At 45.6% G+C, this 25,432-nt stretch overlaps 1 protein-coding gene across 2 annotated transcripts in view; it reads right to left on the bottom strand.

Moving 5' to 3' along the window:
- Window positions 1-25,432, bottom strand: part of MRE11 (MRE11 homolog, double strand break repair nuclease) — a 229,548-nt gene that overhangs the window by 72,084 nt on the left and 132,032 nt on the right. The window lies entirely within an intron of this gene.

Consider the following 25,432-nt stretch of genomic DNA (forward strand, 5'->3'; position numbering starts at 1 on the left):
GCAGTCAGGCAGGTAACGTTCTCTCAGACTCATCCATCAGATTCCAGATAGAGAAGTGGGATCTTTCATGCCACAGAAAAGGTTTCCTCTCCTCCAGAGTCCAGTGGTGGTTGCTTTGCACCCTTCCATCTGACCCTGGGGATTGTGCTTGGTGATGTAAGGCTGGCATTTGGCTGTTCAGCAAAGGAAATCCCATGCCATGAAGCTCCCAGTGGGCACAGTGTTGTGATGATGTTAATGCCAGGTCTGTGCAATTATGGAGTTTGCAACTTATGCACCAAAGCACTTGGTGACCCAGCTCAGTAACTTGGTCTCCACTTCGTGTCTGAGTATCCGTGGTTCCTAAATACTTCAACTTCTCCTTAATATAAATCACAGCTGATGGTGGAAGATCTAGGTGGGAAGACGTTTCATGACCTGGCTTGTTACAGCACCACGCTGGTATTAATGAGCTCTTTAATATGACCCATTCTATCACAAGGCGACAAAATTGGCAGGGGCTGGATTGTATACATCTGTCACAATGGGGCCGAATGAAATGCGTGAATTCAATGATTAAAGGGAACCTGTCCTCAGATTTTACCATATATAATGCGTAGCAACATGTTATATATGGTAAAATCTTCTTCCTCACCATCCCTGGGAGACGTTCCTGCCTGCAGAGATGGCGAGAATATATAGTTTAAGAGTGTCTCCAGCTGGCCCCATAAGTAGTCCCCTAGGCAGGGAGCTATACCTAGTCCCGATGCTCTGGCTGTAACCACGCCCCCTAAGCATATGAAGCAGAGCGATGACATGGGCCATACTCTGGCTGTCACTAGTGCAGATGGGGCGTGATTACAGTCGGAGCAGCAGGACTAGGTAAGTACAGCTCCCCGCCCAGGGAACTACTTACAGGCGTTGGTGGGGGACACATATAATCATCATATCTTCACCATCCCTGCCGGTAGAAACGCCTCCCAGGGATGGAGAGAAAGAAGATATTACCATATCTAAGGCGCTGCCATGTGTTTTATATGGTAATATCTTATGAAAGGTTCCCTTTAAGAGGTGAGGAACAATACTTTTGTCCATAAAGTGTAGTAGAGTCCAGAGGGCGGTCCTACTCATCCAGGACCGCCCACTTGATTCCTAGGCCCCAAATAAGCAAAGGCATCAATTCAATGATTAGGAGGGTGGGGAACAATAATTTGGTCCATAAAGTGAATTTCTGCTTGAAAAGATTAAGTAAAACTTGGAATGTTATTTCATTTAAACCTCTGCTTATTCTGGGCTTAGGAGTCCAGTGGGTGGTCCTACTCATTCAGGAAAACCTACTGGACTCCTAAGCTCAAAATAAGCAGACGCTTGAATTCAATGATTAGGAAGGCAGGGAAAAATACTTTTGTCCATAAAGTGAATTTCTGTGTAAAAAGATTGAGTTAAACTTGGAATATTTTTTTTATTTTGGGTTTAGGAGTCTAGTGGGTGGTCCTACTCATCGGGGACCACCCACTGGACTCCTTAGCACAAAATAAGTAGAGGTTTCAATGAATAAATTACAGGTTACAGTAAACAGCCTCTTTTCTCACAACATAATCCAGTGTTTCTCAACCAGGGTGCCTCCAGCTGTTGCAAAACTACAACTCCCAGCATGCCCGGACAGCTAAAGGCTGTCCGAGCATGCTGGGAGTTGTAGTTTTGCAACTGCTGGTGGCACCCTGGTTGGGAAACACTGATATAATACATCAATCTGCTCAGCCCTGGCTTATCTATAACATTCTGGCTGTAAGGCTATCCTTATGTTGTGTTGAGTTATGGAAGTACATAGTAGAATACATCATCATAGAAACTACGAGGACAGGCTGTTCAGTGTGAACAAGCATTAGGTGCCTTTCACTCGAGGCATTAAATAGGATGATTTGCGATAGTCTCCGCAGCCCATCATAATGCAATATGCCGCCAATTACCGTCCATCAAGGCACTGTACTGTTTGTTGCTATGACAGAGTTAAGTGTTGATCACAAGTACTATTTACATGTGCGCGTTACATCCTTAGCCCAAACCGCTACCCAATTACCGAATACAACAGCACAGTCTATTGCAATCGGGTACACATAATTACCGTCACATGTTTGCATTAAGACCGACGTGGAAACATTTTCAATGTAACGTTACATAACTGCAGCCAGATAGCCGTCTAGCTAATAGTGCTTTTATGTCATTTATGTGGTATTTTTTTTTCCCTCTTCTCCCTTTGCTGTTATCATATACATGTTTAACAAAGTAAAGGTGGTGTAAACTTAAAGGGGAACTCCTCTGAAAACATCTTATCCCCTATCCTTTGGATAGATGTCTAATCGCGGGGGTCCCGCTGCTGGGGACCCCCACCATATCCGTCGCGGCACCCCTGTAATTCGGTGCACGGAGTGAACTCCGCTCCATGCCCAATGTCTGGCGATGCCAGCCGCCACACCTCCTCCATTCACGTCTATGGGAGGAGGCGTGACGGCTATGTACTAGCCATCACTTTCCCTCCCTTAGAAAAGAATGGTGGGGGGCATAGCGTGACATCATGAATGTGAAAGCTACAAGCTTGTGTTCCGTACGCTACTGCTGCCGGCCTGGAGATCGTGGGGGTTCCCAGTGGTGGGACCCCCGTTATCTAACATCTTATCCCCATCCTTTGGATATGGTATAAGATGTTTTCAGCCGAGTACCCCTTTAAAGGGACTATGACCCTAAAGCAGTGTTTTTCAACCAGTGTACACCCAGCTGTAAAACTACAACTACCAGCATGCCTGGACAGCCAAAGGCAGCAGTGTTTCTCTCTACACATAGCCAGCACCTGCTGCATTCATTCCTTGTCTGCTCCTCTGCCTGTGGCATTAGCATAAGGCAACATACTGTAAACACACCTTGATATATATATATATATATATATATATATATATATGCGTGTATGACAGGGAGATGGTAATGTAGGCTATAGGGGCTGGTCAGAGTTAATGACATCACTCAGGGGGCGGGGCTATATCTCAGAGACAAGATCCAGCCACACCTCTTGAGAAAGAAGAGAATGATGTGTGGTCTTGGTTGAGAGGCTAGAGGCGGGGAGCTGCAGAGACAACACCACAGGGACAATAAGAGGAGTACATAACTTCAGGTCAGGCACGAATCAAGCAAAACACACATGCTAAAGGCTGTAAAAACTGTGATAGTAACTTATATATTTTCGGATTGGTAGTTTAGTTTAACTGAAATTCTCTGACATCGTAATACACCTTTAACTTGCATTCATTTTTTTTAGTAAAATTATCTGTATATGCAGAACTAAATTGTGTATAATTCAGAACAACATGCTTTGTGTTCTTTTCAGCGTATTACAAGTAGAAGTACTATTAGTGACAATGACTTTATTTATCTCATTCATATTGAAATGTATCTGTTAAAGATCAAAAGAAATCCTTGCACATACTGAATGTTTAGAAAAAAAACAAACAATAATGCCATGTAAATAACAATTTTGAACATAGTGTATTCATAAAGGTATAGCTAAGCGAACATACAAAAGAAATACCAAGAGAAAGAATACGCTGAGCATTTACAGGGGGATCTTGCAGTTGTGACATTTATTTCATCACGTAGTTGTGGTGTACAGTAGGGTTTGGAATAGCAGCGGGGGAAAGGGTACACCTGGAGACAATTGCTGGCCCGAAGAAGTGCCAACATGGCGTGAAACAATTGTTGCCAGGTGTCCTCTTTCCCCCGCTGATATTCCAAACCCCAAAAAGGAGTTTTATCTCACAACTCGACCTGTTTGCTAAAACATGTTCGAACATGGTAGAAAAACATGGTCGGAACGTTTGGGAGTGTTGTTTTTTTTTCTGACCTGTTTCTCCCCATAGTAAATAAAGTGGAATCATACATGTGTGAAACAAGATCCCACACTATTAAAACCCAACATTGTTACTATATCAGAACCTATTAGTATATCCCAGAGCCGACCTCATTGATATAACGGTACATGCCTGGCCTCTCGTCTGGTTACATAGTCCCATTGTAGAAGGCTATGAGTGGAAAACCACATATGGTGGTCATATGGGAATTTATACATAAATCACAAAAAGTGATTAGAAAGCAACAAACAAGTGCAAATATTTTACAGAATCGGGTACGGTGGGAGAGGGGCTGGGGTATGACTAGTTGTACAATGTCAATTTCTTCCAATTATGAGATATAAGATATAGCAATGGGGTCGGCTTCTGGTCTTCACACATCAACTGCACATAGTAAATGCTTATACAGGAAGAACAGAGAGAGTGTGTTGGCAGCAAGAATGTATAAGGTTTCTGATAATTAAAGAGTACTTGTCACTAATCTATCCCTAAATCACTCCTATATCTCTCCCTAACTGATGCTGATAAGCATCCTGCACTTTTTTCCCCTAACAAACACCCATAAATACCTTTATTCTGTTCTCAGGCAGCTCAGCTACTCCCTCATCCGTGAAGGAGGAAGGGGGCGTGCCCCGGCAGGTGCAACATCATCTGAAGCCTGCTGGGGATCACTTCCGCCCTTCCTCCTGTATGCTGTGCTCCTTCTCTTCTGGAGTGCAGAGATGTGCTGCGATGTGCTGCTTATCTCTATCCCGTGCGTGCGCGGCACTGAGAGTCGCACGCTACAGGCTCAGTATCTCGGGAGGCAAAAGGGGGGCTATGCAAATTGGGTGCACCGCACGCCCGTGCATGGAGCTCGCTTGCGAATGTTTTTTTATACAGGCAAAGAGCAAGCTATAGTTATTCTATCTCCAGACCACATTTGCGGACTTTGGACTTCTGCCTGGCCTGCAGAAGTCCAAAGTCTGTGCGCGAGACAGGGTGAAAATGCGGTCTGGACAAGTAGGGAGACACCTAGTGGCCGGCTTTTCAAACACAAAATAAACATATATAACGACACATTTTTTAAAGCAAATACATTACGAATATATTTCTTTACACATAAAGAGTGTAATATTAAAAATTACTTTTAATGACAGTGCCCATTTAAAGTATCAGCACTGTAAAATCGAATGCTATATTGCTGCACACTCATCACTACCCTCTCTATCCACTTTTTAAGATGTAACATTAAAAGAAAAAAAACAACATAACTGGCCCTTTTATAGGCATCACCCCTTCCTCCTAAGCAGAGTCAGATCTGCCCCTTCCCCCACAGTTGTCACTCAGATCAGTCTATTCCCCACAATAGTGCCTTGCCACCTTTCCTTCAGATCAGTCTATTTCCTCAACGGTAGTGATTTGCCTCCTTTCCTTCAGATCAGTCTACTCCCCCACAGTAGTGCCTTGCCTCCTTTCTTTCAGATCAGTCTACTCCCCCACAGTAGTGCCTTGCCTCCTTTCCCTCAGTTCAGTCTACTCCCCCACAGTAGTCCCTTGCCCCCTTTCCCTCACATCAGTCTATCCCCCCACAGTAGTGCCTTGCCTCCTTTCCTTCAGGTCATTCTACTCCCCCACAGTAGTGCCTTGCCTCCTTTCCCTCAGTTCAGTCTACTCCCCCAAAGTAGTGCCTTGCCACTTTTCCCTCACATCAGTCTATCCCCCCACAGTAGTGCCTTGCCTCCTTTCCTTCAGGTCATTCTACTCCCCCACAGTAGTGCCTTGCCTCCTTTCCCTCAGTTCAGTCTACTCCCCCACAGTAGTGCATTGCCTCCTTTCCTTCAGATCAGTCTACTCCCCCACAGTAGTGCCTTGCCTCCTTTCCTTCAGATCAGTCTACTCCCCCACAGTAGTGTCTTGCCTAAGTCTTTCATATTAGTCTATTCCCCCACAGTAGTGCCTTGCCCCCTTTCCCTCACATCAGTCTATCCCCCCACAGTAGTGCCTTGCCTCCTTTCCTTTAGATCATTCTACTCCCCCACAGTAGTGTCTTGCCTCCTTTCCCTCAGTTCAGTCTACTCCCCCAAAGTAGTGCCTTGCCACCTTTCCCTCACAGTCTATTCACCCACAGTAGTGCCTTACCTCCATTCCCTCAGATCAGTCTACTCCCCCACAGTAGTGCCTTGCTCCCATCACTCAAATCTATTTATGCCCCCACAGTAGCACCTTGCCTTCTCTCCTTCAGATCAGTCTACTTGCCCACAAGTTATTGCCTCCCTTTTGCTTAGAGCTGTCTACTCCACCACAATAGTGCCTTGCCTCCCTCACTAAGATCAGTTTAATCTTCCAAAGTAGTGCCTTGCCTCTATTCCCTCAGATCAGTTATTCCCCAACAGTAGCACCTTGACTTCCTTCACTTATTGCTGTCTATTCCCCCATAGCAGTGCCTTAACTAGCTTCGCTCAGAGCTGTCAATCCCCCAATGTAGTGCCGTATCCCCTAAATGGTTACAGAAATACCTTATCTCTCTTTCCAAGATCATACTAACAGTAGTTCCCTCAAGCAATAACAGCAGTAAATTATACCTGTTTCTTTGCATCAAACTCTTGTCCCTTGTCCTCTCTCCCTCCCTTTCCCCAGTAGTCACTACAGTGCAGCGCCCCCTTTCAGTGATTGGCTACATTCAGAATTCTCCTACCCAGTGAGCGATGAGAAGGCTGAGCATGTGCACTGCTGCTCCCTTCACTTGCAGGACAATTGACCTCCATTCTCCTGATCAGTGGGTGTCCCTACGGTCGGACCTCCATTTTTCAACCTCCCTCAGTAATAATATAAAAGGATGTGGCTCCGTGGTTAGCACTGTTGTCTTTCGGCACACTGAGTATGCTGTTCCCTTGGATTTTCCATCCGCACCTCAATAAATTGGCCCAGTGTAAGAAATAGGAAGTCGAATTGTGAGGGACAGATACTACTAATCCTTATGGCAATAGAGGAACAGTATTCATAGACCGCTCAAATGGCTCTTTTCAAACCAGATGGACTGGTACACATGTGTTATTCCATTTGTTTACAGATATCCAGAACATTCTGTCCCCGGAATCAGCTGTAGTGAGTGAGGACAGGGCATTCAGGGATAATTTCTATAGAAAAGTATTGTGCATTTGTCATACTGACTATAAAAGAGATGAAGAGAGGTGCCTATCAGGGTATTTACAAGCGGAGATCCAGATTTATAGATTTGCTGTCATTTACTCAATTGCCCATTAAATACAGACTAAAGAAAAAAAACATTTCTGAACCTTCAACCCAATTCAGTATACAAGAAATGACACGAATCAATGAGGGACAAAGCCGACGGAAAGTACTAGAGTCAAATCAACAAGTTCAAAGGGGATTCAAAATGGAAGGTGCAAAATGATAGTCTTGCCATTCCTAACCGAGAGAACATAACACAAATCTATTAACCCTTAGAAGACACAGAGATTTTTCTTTTTTGCATTTTAGTTTTTCCTCCTAGCTGTTTAATAGATATTGTCTTTTCATTTTTCACAGACAGACCCATATGAAGGCTTGTGCAATGTGGGACCGTTCTTTGTAATGACATGTTTTATTTTACCACAAAAAATGTTGAAATAAAAAAAATATATATTTGTTTTGATTGTGTACATAGCACAGCACTGATCAGTGTTATCAGCGCTCTGCATAAGCAGGCTAGAAAAGCATAGATGCAGACTGATGGGGACCCCGCAAAAGACCATCAAGGCGACCCTAATTTAACACTTTGGGGACAGCATCTGAAGGGTTAATACAGTACATTGTGTGCACTGATGAGTGCATGCCCGGACAGCCATTGGGACGTGGCCGTGACGTCACAATCACGGCCTCCAACTCCAAGCGTTCTGAACAATATGTTCAGAACGCTGGAGCACCAGAGTACCACTTTAAAAGGGTAGTCCAGTGGTGAAAAACTTATCCCCTATCCTAAGGATAGTGGATAAGTTGCAGATCGCGGGGGGTCCGACCGCTGGGGCCCCCTGCGATCTCTCTGTACGGGGCCCCGACTCTCCGGCCAGATAGCGGGTGTCGACCCCCGCACGAAGCGGCGGCCGACACGCCCCCTCAATACATCTCAATGGCAGAGCCGGAGATTGCCGAAGGCGTGTCGGCCGCCGCTTCGTGCGGAGGTCGACACGCCCCCTTCCCGCGGGCTGTCGGGGCTCCAGCGGGCCCCAGCAGTCGGACCCCCCGCGATCTGCAACTTATCCCCTATCCTTAAGATAGGGGATAAGTTGTTCACCACTGAGTCACCACTGGACTACTCCTTTAAGGGACTTTTCTCACAATGGATTTTTTGGAACCCATTGTTTTCACTGCACACGCGGCAGAATTTCTAGGGTAGAAACTCCAATTCCAGACCCTGCAGAAAGAATGAACATGTTCATGTTTTCTTTCAGCGGAATCTTCTCGGAAACGAGTGGTCCTAGCGCTGACATTCAGTCGGTGCCTGACTCGCACAGAATGTTCGTACAGAATTTGTTTTCATGCAAATATTCTGCCGTGTAAACGAGCCCTCAGAGTAGTCCCATGACCATGATTACACAATGTGTTGTTTAATAGATAGTGGTCTCCAAGCTGTGGACCATTGTCCAAGTGCCATGGCATGGGATTCCCTCCCGCTGCAACATCTAGTTGTAAATAGGCATATATAAAATGTAGCAGTCGCACCTGAGCCCTGGTGCTTACGGGGGTCCAAAGACACATTTTCCCCATATGAGACTAGTATAATAATTGGCACATAGGGCCCTTATTGCAGATTTTTCACTGGGGGCCCAGAAGTACAGTCATGGCCGTAAATGTTGGCACCACTGAAATTTTTCTAGAAAATGAAGTATTTCTAACAGAAAAGGATTGCAGTAACACATGTTTTGCTATACACATGTTTATTCCCTTTGTATGTATTGGAACTAAACCAAAAAAGGGAGGAAAAAAGCAAATTGGACATAATGTCACCAAACTCCAAAAATGGGCTAGACAAAATTATTGGCACCCTTTCAATATTGGGGATAAATAAGATTGTTTCAAGCATGTGATGATCCTTTAAACTCACCTGGGGCAAGTAACAGATGCGGGCAATATAAAAATCACACCTGAAAGCAGATAAAAAAGGAGAGAAGTTCACTTAGTCTTTTTACATTGTGTGTCTGTGTGTGCCACACTAAGCATGGACAACAGAAAGAGGAGAAGAGAAATGTCTGAGGACATGAGAACCAAAATTGTGGAAAAATATCAACAATCACAAGGTTATAAGTCCATCTCCAGAGATCTAGATTTGCCTTTGTCCACAGCGTGCAACATTATCAAGAAGTTTGCAACCCATGGCACTGTGGCTAATCTCCCTGGGCATGGACGGAAGAGAAAAAATGATGAAAGGTGTCAACGCAGGATAGTCCGGATGGTGGATAAGCAGCCCCAAACAAGTTCCAAAGATATTCAAACTGTCCTGCAGGCTAAGGGAGCATCAGTGTCAGCACGAACTATCCGTCGACATTTAAACGAAATGAAACGCTATGGCAGGAGACCCAAGAGGACCCCACTGCTGACACAGAGACATAGAAAAGCAAGAATACATTTTGCCAAAATGAACTTGAGTAAGCCAAAATCCTTCTGGGAAAACATCTTGTGGAGAGATGAGACCAAAATAGAGCTTTTTGGTAAAGCACATCATTCTACTGTTTACCGAAAACGGAATGAGGCCTACAAAGAAAAGAACACATAACCTAGAGTGAAATATGGGGGAGGTTCAATAATGTTTTGGGGTTGTTTTGCTGCCTCTGGCACTGGGTGCCTTGAATGTGTGCAAGACATCATGAAATCTGAGGATTACCAACGGATTTTGGGTCGCACTGTACAGCCCAGTGTCAGAAAGCTGGGTTTACGTCTGAGATCTTGGGTCTTCCAGCAGGACAATGAGCGCAAACATACATCAAAAAGCCCCCCAGAAATGGATGGTAACAAAGCGCTGGAGAGTTCTGAAGTGGCAGCAATGAGTCCAGATCTAAATCCCATTGATCACCTGTGGAGAGATCTTAGAATTGCTGTTGGGAAAAGGCGCCTTCCAATAAGAGAGACCTGGAACAGTTTGCAAAGGAAGAGTGGTCCAACATGCCGGCTGAGGGGTGTAAGAAGCTTATTGATGGTTATAGGAAGCGATTGATTTCAGTTATTTTTTTAGGTGTGCAACCAAATATTAAAGCATACCTGTCAGATCCAACAAAATTTGTTTTTTTAAATATATCACTCAGTACCTAATCCTGACCATGTACATAAAATTTTTGTGTCTAGCACCTTTATTTATTTTTTTATTACACTTTTAATTTAGCTCACTAGTCTGAATTCCTCTCAAAGGGAGGGGGCGTGACCTCACTGTGCAGGTCTCCGCCCCCTCCCTCAGTATGCTGTCTGCTCACATTTCCCCTAGCATTGGCAAAACTACAACTCCCAGCTTGTGCTCACTGACAGTAGCGGGACACAAGCTGACAGTGGGAGGATTTTTCCTCCTGCTCTGAGCCCTGCACTCACAGCTGTCAATCAAGGAACTGTGTCCATGACATAGGAGATGACCCATGGACACAGAAGGACTAGTATGTGCCCAAGCAGGCAGGGGGGGCAGTTGTTTGACTGGCTTTTTCAGTATCAAATACTGAACATTTTCTAATGGAAGCAATTGCAAAACCTATTGGTTATACATGCTTTACAACATATCAAAGGTTTTTGTATCTGACAGTGCTCATTTAAGTTAAGAGTGCCAATAATTTTGTCCTGCCTGTTTTTGGAGTTTGGCGACATTATGTCCAATTTGCTTTTTTTTCCTCCCTTTTTTGGTTTAGTTCCAATACACACAAAGGGAATAAACATGTGTATAGCAAAACATGTGTTACTGCAATCCTTTTCTGTGAGAAATACTTCCTTTTCTTGAAATATTTCAGGAGTGAAAACATTGATGGTCATGACTATATATTTACAAATCCTTGTATTCCGATGAGCGCATATTAATTTATCATCTCTAATATAACCATGAACTTGAAGAGCCAGAAACAATAGTATCAGGGAAGGAATCTAACAGGATATTACAGGTTGGAGTAAATACACAGAGCTCTCTAAGCCCCTTTTTAATATCCGTCTCCTGATTTCGCCCATTGGAGATGCCGTCACCGTGAGATGTTCCGATCACAAATAAGCTGTCATGTGATATTTCACCGAACAAAACTCTTTAGTTAAACTACCCCTTCCCCCGGCACATCACAAATCTGTATCCTTAGAGGAGAATTTCCCCGTACACATGCCCTCTCGTATGACCTTTACAGGAGCGGTGCATTGTGTTCTTACTGCTTTAATGACATGGTTTAATGTTCTTCATAACTTTTTTTTTTATCACTGTCCTTTCCCTTTTGTTCTCTGGATATCAATAATGGCAATGTATAATCACGTAGCATTTTCAAGACAAAAAAGTTTCAATGCGAGCTACCCGAAAGGTAAGTAAATAACATTTGGATGCTGGGATTAGGGGAGGATATTTGTAAATGGGTTAGAACTTGCTCAGTGATAGGAAGCAGAGGGTGGGGATCAATGAAACTTCCTCTGGTTCGGTGAGAGTGACAAAAAGGGGAACACAGGGGTCAGCACCGGGTCCACTACTGTTCAATGTGTTTATTAATGACCTTGTAGAAGGATTAAAGGAGTAGTATAGTCAAAATTATCTTCATGCCGCTGTGCGCAGGCTGCAAGAAAAAGAAAACAAACATTAACTCACCTTCCTCCGTTCCCCTCTTGCGCTGCTATAGCTTTTTGACCTCCTCGGTCCGGTCTTCTTCTGTGTGCATGGATCGTCACACTGCGGTCAGCATATCGCCGGCCGCATCGATGTTCCGCCACGACTGGTGATAGGCTGAGCGCAGTGTCATATAAGGAGCTTGGGCCCCGTCTTCTACCTGCTGCCCGGGCTCCATACATGTCACTGCGCTCAGCCTATCAGCCTTGGCCGAGGTTGGACATCGCTGCGGCCGGCGATACGCTGACCACAGTGTAACGATCCATGCACACAGAAGAAAGACTGTACTGAGGAGGACCGAAGAGCTATAACGCCACAACAGGGGAACGGAGGAAGGTGAGTTAACTCATTTACATAGATTCTCCCCCAGTCCCAGAATCTTCATTTTATGTACTAACCTTTTGTGTGGCACAGTATCAAATGTCTTAGAAAAGTCCAGATATATACAGGGGTGTGGAAATAAAAAAAATTAAAAAAAACGACTTTTACACGGAACTAAAATGGAGCAAAATCTACTTGTCCGGGCCAATTTTCACTTTTACGCTCTAATTTTTTCCTCCTCGCCCTATAATAGCCATAACTACCTACTATAATGATACCTTTTAATTTTTCAATAACATATTCTCTGAACCAAAAAAAAAAAAGAATAATAATTATATATATATATATAAAATGTATATATATTAGGTTAAGTGAAATTGAAATAGTAAAATATAATTTTGCATACTTGGCGGTTTTCTTTTCTACGCCATTTACCTTGTGGTTGAGATAACATGTTAGTTTCATACTTTAGGCCGCCTGATTACAGCGATACCAGATTTGCATAGTTTACGTCAAGTTTTACTTTTTTTTTAAAATTCGGAACTTTTTCAAATTTTTTTAATTGTTATTCTTTGACCTCTGAAGCTTTTTTTTTTTTTCAACATACCAGGCTGTATGAGGGCTCATTTTTTGCACCATAATCTGTTTTTGTATCATTACCATTTTGGTATTGATCTGACTTTTTAATCGCTTTTTAACTTTTTTTTTTCTGGGATATTATAAAAATTGCAATTCTGTGGTTTGGTATTTTTTTTTACATTTACCGTACGGGATACATAATGTTATATTTTAATAGGTTGCACAATTACACATGAAGCGATACCAAATATGTTTATTTTTATTATGTTTGCATGTTTTTATATAAGAAAAGGGGGTGATTTGAACTGTTAACATGGAAGGGGTTAATGTGTGTCTTAACTTTTATTAAAACTTTTTTTTTTTTTTTTTTTTTTTTACACTTTATTAGACTTTTAGGAGGAATCATTAGATTCCTCATACAGATTAATAGAGTTTTATTGAACTCACTGATCTGTGTGCTCTGTGATCCATTGATAGAGCCTGGTCCAGCCAGGATCTATCAATGACAGAGCCACGGGACAGCAGGGAACAGAGGTAAGCCCTCCGGCTTCCTATATAGTGTATTGCCCCCCCCCTGTGATCATGCTGCGGGGGAGGGCGATACACCCCACTAGGGAAGATTCACATGTCCCTTTAGACGCCTCTGTCAGCTTTGACAGCGGCGATCTAAAGCGTTAATAGCCAGCCGCGGCGATCGCTGCATGCTGGCTATTAGTGACGGCCCCCTGTTACTGAAGACAGCCAGGGGCTGCAGAGTATGGAGCGGGCAGGAGTCCGGAGCCCGCTCCATACAGACTGCTGAGCACCACATGCTGGCTGTTAGAGGCGGTGTGAGGTTGAAACTTGCTCCCCGTGCTGACTTGCGTCCGCTCCTCCCCTCAGCTCTGTGAAACTAGAGCTGTGTGGAGCGAAGGCAGAGGACGCAGGTCTGGACAGGGCGCAAGTTTCCACAGCCGGGGGCTGCAGAGTATGAAGCAGGCTTGAGTTGGGAGCCCGCTCCATACAGACTGCAGAGCGCCGCATCGCTTGTCAGGTCCGGCCCTGCTTGGCCAAAGCCGGCGCTAAGGGCTGGAAAAATTCACCTGCCGGCGCCCGCAACTGCATGTCCCAGGCGTCGGGCGATAGGAATTCCACATCCCTGTATATAACATCCACATATAATATCCACCCCGGTCCAATCTATACCTGACCTCCTCATAGAAGCTGATCAGATTAGTCTGACAGGATGATCCCGCATAAACCCATGTTGGTGCTGTGTCAGAAGGTTGTTTTTATTAAGTTATTCCAGAATAGCATCTCTTAGAAACCCCTCACAAATATTACCTACTACACTTACAGGCCTATAATTCCCAGGATGCCTTTTTGACACCTTTTTGAATATTAGTACCACATTTGCCAAGCGCCAGTCCTGTGGAACAATCTCTGTCATCATAGAATCAATAAATATAAGGAATAAGGGTCTAACACTGTACTAATTCCTGCAAAACCATGGGATGGATGCCAGATTCATTGTTCCCAAGGACAGTTGAGAAGGATATCTGGCAGCCAACTGTATGGACAAATCATTTAATGTCATAGGTCAGTATACAAAAACCCAAAATATCGGCGACCTGGTCTTGCTTGATCATGCAGAGCAATGTTAAGCAACGTGTGGCTCCCCAGCTGTACTACAACTCCAAACATGAACTGTCAGGACATACTGGGAGTTGTAGTTTCACAAGAGCTGTGAACCCACAGGCCGCAGAAGAATAACGCAGTGCATGAACCAGAATGAAATGGTTAAATAACCCACAACACTACTTACAGACGGTGATCATTCACCCATACAGACTCATTACACAGTCACAAAAAAAAATCTGAAGTGTTATTGGAGCTGATTTACCGACGTGTGACCCGAATATCAATCCCGCACTTATCACTCAAAGCCAGGAGGAAAGTCTAGTCACCCCGGTGCCCCTGGACATGTGAGTGATGTGTGTCATAAAAAAGTAATGATGGAGCTGCTAAATATACTCCGCAGGGAGCAGATGAGAGATGACCATCTGACTATTGATTAGACTATTTTTAGAGCTTTTCAAAAACTGAGTATTACTACACTGCGTCCCAGTCATCAGACATTGTAAATGAATACATTTAGAGGTGACCCATGTTCCACAAGTGCACTGTAAATGTGTGCTCCAACTCCTGTATACACAACAAATGTATGATAGCTAGACCACCTACCTTTATTAAGATCCCAAACCTAAAAACATAGAATATGTCTGCAGATATCAACCAGTGGCCCTTCTAGTCTGCGCAATATTCTGAATACTATCAATAGTCCTTGTCCCTTATAGGAAGGATAGCCTTATGGCTATCGCTATCTTATATGAAGGATAGCCTTATGCCTATCACTATCTTATATGAAGGATAGCCTTATGCCTATCCCTATCTTATATTAAGGATAGCCTTATCACTATCCCTATGTTATGTGAAGGACAGCCTTACACCTATCCCTATCTTATATGAAGGATAGCCTTAACACTATCCCTATACTATATGTAGGATAGCCTTATACCTATCCCTATGTTATGTGAAGGACAGCCTAATACCTATCCTTATCTTATATGAAGGATAGCCTTATACTTATCCCTATCTTATATGAAGGGTAGCCTTATACCTATCTCTATCTTATATGAAGGATAGCAAGCTCAGTGCACTGAGGACAAGCAGGGTTCTGTGCACCAAGGACAAGCAGGGCTCTGTACACTGAGGACAAGAAGGCTCTGTACACCGAGGACAAGCAGGGCTCTGTACACCGAGGACAAGCAGGGCTCTGTACACTGAGGATAAGCGGGGCTCTGTACACTGAGGACAAGCGGGGCTCTGTACACTTAGGACAAGCAGGGCTCTGTACACTGAGGACAAGCGGGGCTCTGTAAACTGAGGACAAGGAGGGCTCTGTACACTGAGGACAAGCAGGGCTCTGTACACTGAGGACAAGCAGGGCAGCAGGGCTCTGTACACTGAGGACAAGCAGGGCTCTGTACACTGAGGACAAGCAGGGCTCTGTGTACTAAGGACAAGCAAGGCTCTGTGCTCTGAGGACAAGCAGGGCTCTGTACACTGAAAACAAGCAGGGCTCTGTACACTGAGGACAAGCAGGGCTCTGTAAACTGAGGACAAGCAGGGTTCTGTGCACCAAGGACAAGCAGGGCTCTGTACACTGAGGACAAGAAGGCTCTGTACACCGAGGACAAGCAGGGCTCTGTACACCGAGGACAAGCAGGGCTCTGTACACTGAGGATAAGCGGGGCTCTGTACACTGAGGACAAGCGGGGCTCTGTACACTTAGGACAAGCAGGGCTCTGTACACTGAGGACAAGCGGGGCTCTGTAAACTGAGGACAAGGAGGGCTCTGTACACTGAGGACAAGCAGGGCTCTGTACACTGAGGACAAGCAGGGCAGCAGGGCTCTGTACACTGAGGACAAGCAGGGCTCTGTACACTGAGGACAAGCAGGGCTCTGTGTACTAAGGACAAGCAAGGCTCTGTGCTCTGAGGACAAGCAGGGCTCTGTACACTGAAGACAAGCAGGGCTCTGTACACTGAAAACAAGCAGGGCTCTGTACACTGAGGACAAGCAGGGCTCTGTAAACTGAGGACAAGCAGGGCTCTGTACACTGAGGACAAGCAGGGCTCTGTACACTGAGGACAAGCAGGGCTCTGTACACTGAGGACAAGCAGGGCTCTGTACACTGAGGACAAGCAGGTCTCTGTACACTGAGGACAAGCAGGGCTCTGTACACTGAGGACAAGCAGGGCTTTGTGCTCTGAGGACAAGCAGGGCTCTGTACACTGAGGACAAGAAGGGCTCTGTAAACTGAGGACAAGCAGGGCTCTTGTGCACTGAGGACAAGCAGGGCTCTGTGCTCTGAGGACAAGAAGGGCTCTGTAAACTGAGGACAAGCAGGGCTCTTGTGCACTGAGGACAAGCAGGGCTCTTGTGCACTGAGGACAAGCAGGGCTCTGTACACTGAGGACAAGCAGGGCTCTGTACACTGAGGACAAGCAGGGCTCTCTACACTGAGGACAAGCAGGGCTCTCTACACTGAGGACAAGCAGGGCTCTGTGTACTGAGGACAAGGAGGGCTCTGTGCACTGAGGACAAGCAAGGCTCTGTACACTGAGGACAAGCAGGGCTCTGTACACTGAGGACAAGCAGGGCTCTGTGTACTGAGGACAAGCAGGGCTCTGTGCACTGAAGACTTTCTACCTTGATATTGCTCTGTATTTTCTGCTCAGCCTCAGGTTCAGTTTCACAGACTGGGAAGAGTCGTTAATCAGCAGGTGTGACATCATCTGAAGCCATACAGGGGAGAACTTCCTCCCTTACTTTGCAACCAACAGCAAACGGCAGTTAAGTGTGAGAGGAGGAATGATTGGATGAGGCTGTACACACACCCCTGTTTGGACTTCTGCCGGGCTAACAGGAGTCCAAAGTCTGTGCAAGAGATGAGAGGAAATGTGTTGTGGACAATGAGGGAGACACCTAGTGGCAGCTTTTTTAAAACACAAATAAAACATAGAAAACGTAATTTTTTTTAAACAAAAGTACATTAGAATGATTTTTTATTTACCATAAGGAATGCAATAGTAAAAATTAGTTTTAACGAGAGGGCCCATTTAAGCCCAAGCAAAGCCTTACTTGTCCCGCCCTCACTTCCTGTATTTGGTCTCTTCACAGAGACACACAGGCAATAGCTGCAGGGACAGCATTTTCCCCCCAAATATACACATTTTTTATCAATGTATATTACAAATGCTGTGCAGCGTCCATTGCTGCCGTGGCACCGTGTCTGTGGGGAGGTGAGGCCCAGGGACTGGTTTGAGTGACATTGGGGCCGCTCTGCCAGTGGGTCATTCCCCCGTGGGCACTGGTGTTGCGGCGGCGGTGGTGGTGGTCGCCGGCCAGTGTTACACCATTTTATGCTAGGGGCGTTAGGGACCCACTCTAAATAGGTGGTCTTGACGTGGCGAGTGGGTTTGTACCTTTTGATCCAAATGTATACTAACAACCTGTTAGTTTTTGATTTTATGCTGAGAAGCAATTAGATCAAAATACTAAATGTAGATGTGCGATCAGCACTCTGCCCCACCCCATATAAAGTAGAAGGTAGCTACATAGGGCCCTTTCATTTCTGGCAGCCTCCCAGTCTGACTAGGAGCACATGGTAAGTGAGCTTTTACACCTTGTTCACACTGGTGTGGTGCTGTGTGGCTTCCATTGCTGCCGTGGCACCATGTCTGTGGGGAGATGCGGCTCAGGGACTGGTTTGAGTGACATTGGGGCCGCTCTGCCAGTGGGTTGTTCCCCCTGTGGGAACTGGTGTTGCGGCAGTGGTGGTCGCCAGCCAGTGCTACACCATTTTATGCTATAATAGGTGGCCTTGATGTGGCGAGTGGCGAGTGGGTTTGTACCTTTTGATCAAAATGTATACCAACAACCTGTTAGTTTTTGAATTTGTGCTGAGAAGCAAGTAGATCAAAATACAAAATGTAGATGTGCGACCTTGTCTGTTTTCTCTACCTGAATTCACAGTATATTACAAATATACATATAATAGTATTATCTACATTATATATAAAAAAAGTTTTTGCTAATGACAGGTACACTTTAAATATCATTCTTGACAACCTCCCATAAGCACTGTCAGCACTGCAAATAGCTGTTTGCGAGACCTATGTGATCTATAATAGGAGAGTATGGCGCTCTAATCAATGAAGTCTTTTTCAGGAAAACGATCAATAACAACCCTAATAATATTCTTGCTGTTTAAACATGCATGGGATAAGCATAAGGCTATCCTTAATATAAGATAGGGCCAGGGACTATTGATAGGATTCAGATTATTGGGCAGACTAGATGGGCCAAATGGTTCTTATCTGCCGACACATTCTATGTTTCTATGTTTAAATGAGCACTGTCAGATACAAAAACCTTTGATATGTTGTAAAGCATGTATAACCAATAGGTTTTGCAATTGCTTTCATTAGAAAATGTTCTGTATTTCATACTGAAAAAGCCAGTCAAACAACTGCCCCCCCTGCCTGCTTGGACACATACCAGTCCTGCTGTGTCCATGGATCATCATCTATTTCATGGACACATTTCCTTGATTGACAGCTGTGAACGCAGGGCTCACAGCTGGAGGAACAATCCTCCCACTGTCAGCTTGTGTCCCGCTACTGCCAGTGAGGACAAGCTGGGAGTTGTAGTTTTGCTAATGCTAGGGGAGAAGTGAGCAGACAGCATACTGAGGCAGGGGGGCGGAGACCTGCACAGTGAGGCCACGCCCCATCCCTTTGAGAGGAATTCAGACTAGTGAGCTATTAACCCCTTCATCCCTTCCCCTTATCCCCTTACACCCTTCACTTCAATTCCCTGGTTGGACTTGTTGGACGTATGTCTTTTTTCAACCATACTAACTATGTAACTATGTAACTATGTAACTATGTAACCCCTTAAGGACCGAGGGTGTATATGTACATCCTGTGTCCTTTCCCTTTCTATAACACGCTGTGGCCCCGCATCATAGTGGGTCGGGCCCGGCCTCAAACAACGGACAGGAGCCGTGGCTAATAGTGGGCGGCACTGATCGCGGTGGCATGCGCTATTAACCCTTTAGACGCAGAGTTCAAAGTTGAACGCCGCGTCTAAAGTGAAAGTAAACTAATGCCGGTTAGCTCAGGGAGCTGTTCGGGATCACTGCTTTGAAATCGCGGTGTACCGAACCGCTGTAGGACAGCAGGAGGGTCCCCTTACCTGCCTTCTGTTGTCCGATCGCCAAATGACTGCTCAGTGCCTGAGATCCAGGCACAAGCAGTCAAGCGGCAGAATCATTGATCAATTGTTTCCTATGAGAAACCATTGATCAATGTAAAAGATCAGTGTGTGTGCAGTGTTATAGCCCCTATGGGAGCTATAACACTGAAGAAAAAAAGTGGGGAAAAAAAGTAAATAAAGATCATTTAACCCCTTCCCTAATAAAAGTTTGAATCACCCCCCCCCCCCCCAATGGACCTACACAATAATGATAAGATGTCATTTTTACCAACACATGTACTGCGTAGAAACGGAAGCCCCCAAAAGATACACATTTTTTCTTCAATTTTGTTGCACAAAGATTTTTTTTCCATTTCGTAGATTTTTGGGTAAAATGACTGATGTCATTACATAGTAGAATTGGTGGCGCAAAAAATAAGCCATCCTATGGATTTTTTGGTGCAAAATTGAAAGAGTCATGATTTTTTAAAGGTAAGGAGGAAAAAATGAAAGTGCATAGACGGAAAAAACCCTCAGTCTTTAAGGGGTTAAAAGTGTAATAAAAAAATAAATAAAGGTGCTAGACTCAGAAAAATTAGATATACATGGTCAGGATTAGGTACCGAGTGATATATTAAAAAAAGTGTTTTTTTGTTGGATCTGAGGGGTACGCTTTAATCCATAGTAAGCCATCAACTCTCATCATTTAATCATGTAGCGGTATTGAGAGTAGTACAACCCCATGTACAGTTCATCTTCACTTGTCTAAAAATATCAGATTCTCCATTTACACTTCATGATGAGTGCAAGAAATGTGCTGTCATGGTTTTCTCATAGAACTACTATAATGTATTCAATGTGCACAGGACTTGGTGGAAGAGACTGTACTTTACCTGGTAGAACTGAGTAATGTCTCCCTAAAATTAAAAATGATCTGGAGGTATAAACGACTGTTCACATTAGCCTCGCGGACCTCCGTTCCAGGGCTCCGTCACACACACTGATATTGTGGCTGGACAGAGAGGGTGACACCAACGGATCCCAATAGGTCCCTTTGTCTGTTGAGGTCCTTTGGATGTCCGTTATTTTTCAGTATATTATCAGAGAAAAAAACATGACATGCAGGATTTTTTTCTTTGTTATAATACCATCATTTTAACGGAATGAATATACAGAGCTCATAACACTGATGTGGCCATATGTGTAATTTTCTTTAATAGTCAATTCATCATTAAAGGGGTTATTCACCATAAGGTGATTTTAGTATGTACCTGGCAGACAGTAATGGACATGCTTAGGAATATCCTGGAATATCCCTTTAAAATAAGAGGTTAGGTGACAACTATGACAAAGATCAGTCATGCAGCTTTCTACAGACCCTGTATGGTACATAAAGCTGTATGGATATGTAGATACATTGTCATGTCTCATACGGATGCTTCAGTCTATAAGTAGCATCTACAAAAAGACGCAGTTTTAGGTACGGTCAGAAAACCATATACGGTGCAAAAATGAGCCAACCGGAGTCAAACACTGACTCCGATTGGCTCATTGAAATGCATTACATACGGGCCGGGTCCCGGGGCTGGGATACGGAAGCGCCCGGTTTTCACTCCCCCCAGCCGGATACGGTCCCATATTAAACGTGGTCTGAACCGGCCCTTAAATGGGTTCTCTACTTCGGACAGTCCCTACATGTTAGGATGGTACCTTGACAATAAGTTGATCATAACGTCTGGGAGCAATGCCTATTTCTCTAGCCCCTAATTTATAACAAAATAGCAAATCCCAGCTTATGGCTGTCAGGGCATGCCGGGGGAATGAAGTAAAAAGCCTCTATATCAGCCCTGCTTTGCTCCAATAAGAAAGTTGAATCCTTAGAAGGTATTCCAATGCTTAATATTAAATATTTATTGAAAAGTATAATAAAACAATAATATGTTTCGGGGGTTTAATCCCCCTTCTTCAGATTGACAATCTGAAGAAGAGGACTAAATCCCCAAAACGCGTTATTGTTTTATTATTATACTCTTCAATAAGTATATGCCATAGGCATTGGAATACCTTCTACAGATTCAACTTTCTTATTGGAGCAAAGCAGGGCTGATATAGAGGCTTTTTACTTCATTCTCAATGCATTTGGACAGGACGGGTAGCTCCAATCTCCTGTAACCTCATGGGCTGAGCAGCTTTCTCCTCTTCAACTTGCTACCCCAATAGGGGCAATAGGGCAATTGGGGCAATAGGCACAAATCTTTCTTTGGTCAAGGTAAGCGGCCATCTTGACTACCTATTTGTGAGGTAAGTAACACCAAGGATAATACATGAGCCGCTGCCCTCTGGTCTTCCTTTTTTATCTCTATAGGGCATGCTTGGGACTGTAGTTTTGCAAAAGTCTGAAAACCATGTTCCATCTGAAGATGATTACGCGTTACATTTTCTTCCAGCATCTGAACACATTTAAGTGTCCACAAGGAGTTAGAGTTCAGGATAAAAGCAGCTAAAAATCTGAATTCTCTTAGTAATGGCTCTACTGAGAGCAAGAAACAAGTACATGAAGCAGATAATGGCATGCCGGGCTCCTCACTTATACAACTAAGTAAGGCCGGGGATTAAAATAAGCCTCAATCATCCACTTCTCTTAATTCTCCTTTTATTTAATTTCTTTCATGAAGTCATGTAGCAAAAATAATCACCAATAAAAAGAGGTTCTCCAGTCATAATGTCTTATCAAACTGTTAATCTAGAGTAAATAGTGTTAAAAACCACGAGGGAGCAAAAGGGCCTGTTTGATACCTGGCTTTATAAGAGAAATATATGAAAAAGTAGAATTTTGGACTTACCGTAAATTCTCTTTCTCTGAGCTTCTATTGGGGGACAAAGGACCATGGGTATATGCTGCTTGCCACTAGGATGCTGACACTAGGCAAAAAACAAAAGAAAGCTGGCTCCTCCCGGCAGGATATACCTGCCTCCTGACTCTGAGCAACTCAGTTTTAGTCCTAAAGCAGAAGGAGAGCCAACCGCGAAAAACAAACAGTCGAACACAACACCCAGAAAAGGGGAAAAAACTACCAAAAAGGGAGAACACCCCTGCCCCAGAAGGGCGGAAACCAGCTGGCCGCAAACAAAACAATGGGTGGGTGCTGTGTCCCCCAATAGAAGCTCTGAGAAAAAGAATTTACGGTAAGTCCAAAATTCTACTTTACTCGAGCGCTTCATTGGGACCATGACACAGGACCATGGGACGTCCTAAAGCAGTCCCTGGGGAGGGCAAACCAACCCCGACAGAAGAAAGGCGGAATCTCGAACCGCCGCCTGCAAAACCTTGCAGCCCAGGCCTGCGTCGGAGGACGCAAAAGTATGAACCCTGTAAAACTTGGCAAAGGTATGCAGGGACGACCAAGTCGCAGCCTTGCACACCTGCAGGGCCGAGGCCCCATGACCGACCGCCCAGGAGTTTATTATGCAATACCGAGACCAGTGCATGGAGGGATAATTTTCAGATTAATTCCTATAGACCATCAAGGATGGCCCAATGAAGTACCCTTTCTTCCCATACACCATCTAATAGTGAATAAAAGTGCAATCTTTATTGATAGTGGCGCACGATAATTATGTTAAAATTCAAACATTGGCCATTGATACAGAGGAGGAGTCATTAGCCCATTGGACCACAATAAGGTCCATTTTGAAAAGGATATACGATTGGCCTTTGGGCAAAAGTTTAGGCTTTCCCTTTCCTGTGACCTCATTGAGGGAGTTATTATAAACCCCGGGACCGGCATTTTTTAGCCATTGCCCACTTACCTCTTGATAAAGCCGCATCGCGGCAAAACATGTCGAGGGGGGCAGTGTAATAGGTTTTAAAATTAAGTAGCCACTAGTACTCCAGATCAGTATCTGAATTGCAATGCAGGCATTCCAGAGCTGTGAATTTCTAACAAAGAACTGAACCAGTTGGTCAGCATACACAAGTATGCATATAAGGAGAATCTATGTGGTACTTTGAATTTTAATATAATTATCGTGCGCAACTATCAATAAAGATTGCACTTTTATTCACTATTAGATGGTGTATGGGAAGAAAGGGTACTTTATTGGGCCATCCTTGATGGTCTATAGGAATTAGACCGCCCAGGAGGCCCCCACCGCTCGGGTGGAGTGAGCCGTCACGCGGAAGGGAGGCACCTGACCCTTGCAGCGGTACGCCTCTGAAATGGCGAAACGGATCCACCGGGAGATCGTGGACTTCGAGGCCGGGAGTCCCTTGCGCCTCCCATCGGGGAGCACAAACAGGGAGTCACTACGCCAAAAAAAGAGGAGGTGACCGACAAATAGGTCCGCACCGCCCGGACCAAGTCCAACTTATGAAGCCGGCGCTCTCTCGGATGAGAGGGAGATGGACAAAAGGAGGCCAACACGATGTCCTCGTTCAGGCGGAAGGGAGACACCACCTTAGGCTGGAAAGAGGGCACCGGCCGAAGAACCACCTTATCCTGGTGAAGCACCAGAAAGGGGGAATGGCAAGAGAGGGCGGCAAATTTCGAGACACGGTGAAGAGACGTGACCACGACCAGAAAGGCCACCTTCCAGGAGAGGAAACGGAGAGAAACCTGAGCCAGAGGCTCAAACGGAGAGCCCTGGAGGACATCCAAAACAAGGCTAAGGTCCCAAGGCGCAGTGGGGGACTGAAGAGGAGGGGCCTTGCGGACCACACCTTGCAAAAAGGTGCGAACATGGGGGTCCGACGCCAGAGGGCGTTGGAAGAGAACAGACATGGCCGAAACCTGCCCCTTAAGGGAACTGAGGGCAAGGTTCGTCTCCTGTCCAGACTATAAGAAGGACAGGAGATTCGGCAGAGAGAAGGAGGTGGGAGAAAGGGAACGGGTCTCACACCAGCGGAAATACGCCAGGTGCGGTGGTAAAACCTGGCAGACGAGGGCTTACAGGCACGGAGCATATTTCGGATAACGTGGGAGGAAAAACCCCGAGCCCTCAAAACCGCGGTCTCAACCGCCACGCCGTCAAACGCAGTGGAAGTGAATTGGGGTGGCAGAGGGGTCCCTGGGAGAGAAGGTCGGGACGGTCCGGAAGACGGAAGGGAACATCTGCCACGAGGCTGACCACGTCTGCGTACCACACGCGACGGGGCCAGTCCGGAGCCATCAGAATGGCCAAGACCCCCTCCGCCTTGAGCTTCCGGACGACCCGGGGAAAAAGCGGAAGAGGAGGGAAGAGGTAGGGAAGGGCGAAAGAGGTCCAGGGGACCACCAGGGCATCCGCTGCGAGCGCCAGGGGATCCCGAGACCTGGACACGAAGAGAGGGACTTTCCTGTTCCGACGTGACGCGAACAGGTCTACATCCGGCGTTCCCCACCGACGGCAAATCTGATCGAAGACCTCTGGGTGGAGAGACCATTCACCCGGATCCTTGGAGGCACGACTTAGGAAGTCGACCTCCCAGTTTTCGATGCCGGGAATGTGTGCGGCCGAGAGGGCCGGAACCTGAAGTTCCGCCCACCTGAGAATCTTTGTGACTTCCCTCATGGCCGCCGAGCTGCGAGTGCCCCCCTGGCGATTGATGTACACCACGGCCGTGGCATTGTCTGTTTGCACCCAGACTGGGAGGCCCCGGAGAAGGCAGGTCCAGTGCCGAAGGCACAGGAGGATCGCCCGAAGCTCCAGAACATTGATGGATAGCTTGGCCTCTGACGCCGTCCAGTGACCCTGGACAGTCTTGTCCCGGAAGACCCCTCCCCAGCCGAGGAGGCTCGCGTCCGTGGTCAGAACATGACAGCGGAGGGGCAGGAAGGAACGACCCCCTCGGGGAAGGGGGGACCGGAGCCACCAAAGGAGGGAGAGGCATACCTGGGGAGAGAGCTGGATCCTGCGTTGTAGAGACAAGGGGCACTTGTCCCACTGGGACAGGATGGCCCATTGGAGAGGACGGCACCGAAATTGAGCTAAGGGCACCGCCTCCATGGCGGCTACCATCTTTCCCAAAACGGACATGCAGGTGCGGATGGGAAATAAGCCTGG

Source organism: Hyla sarda, chromosome 2 (assembly GCF_029499605.1).
Source record: "Hyla sarda isolate aHylSar1 chromosome 2, aHylSar1.hap1, whole genome shotgun sequence".
Lineage (NCBI taxonomy): Eukaryota > Metazoa > Chordata > Amphibia > Anura > Hylidae > Hyla > Hyla sarda.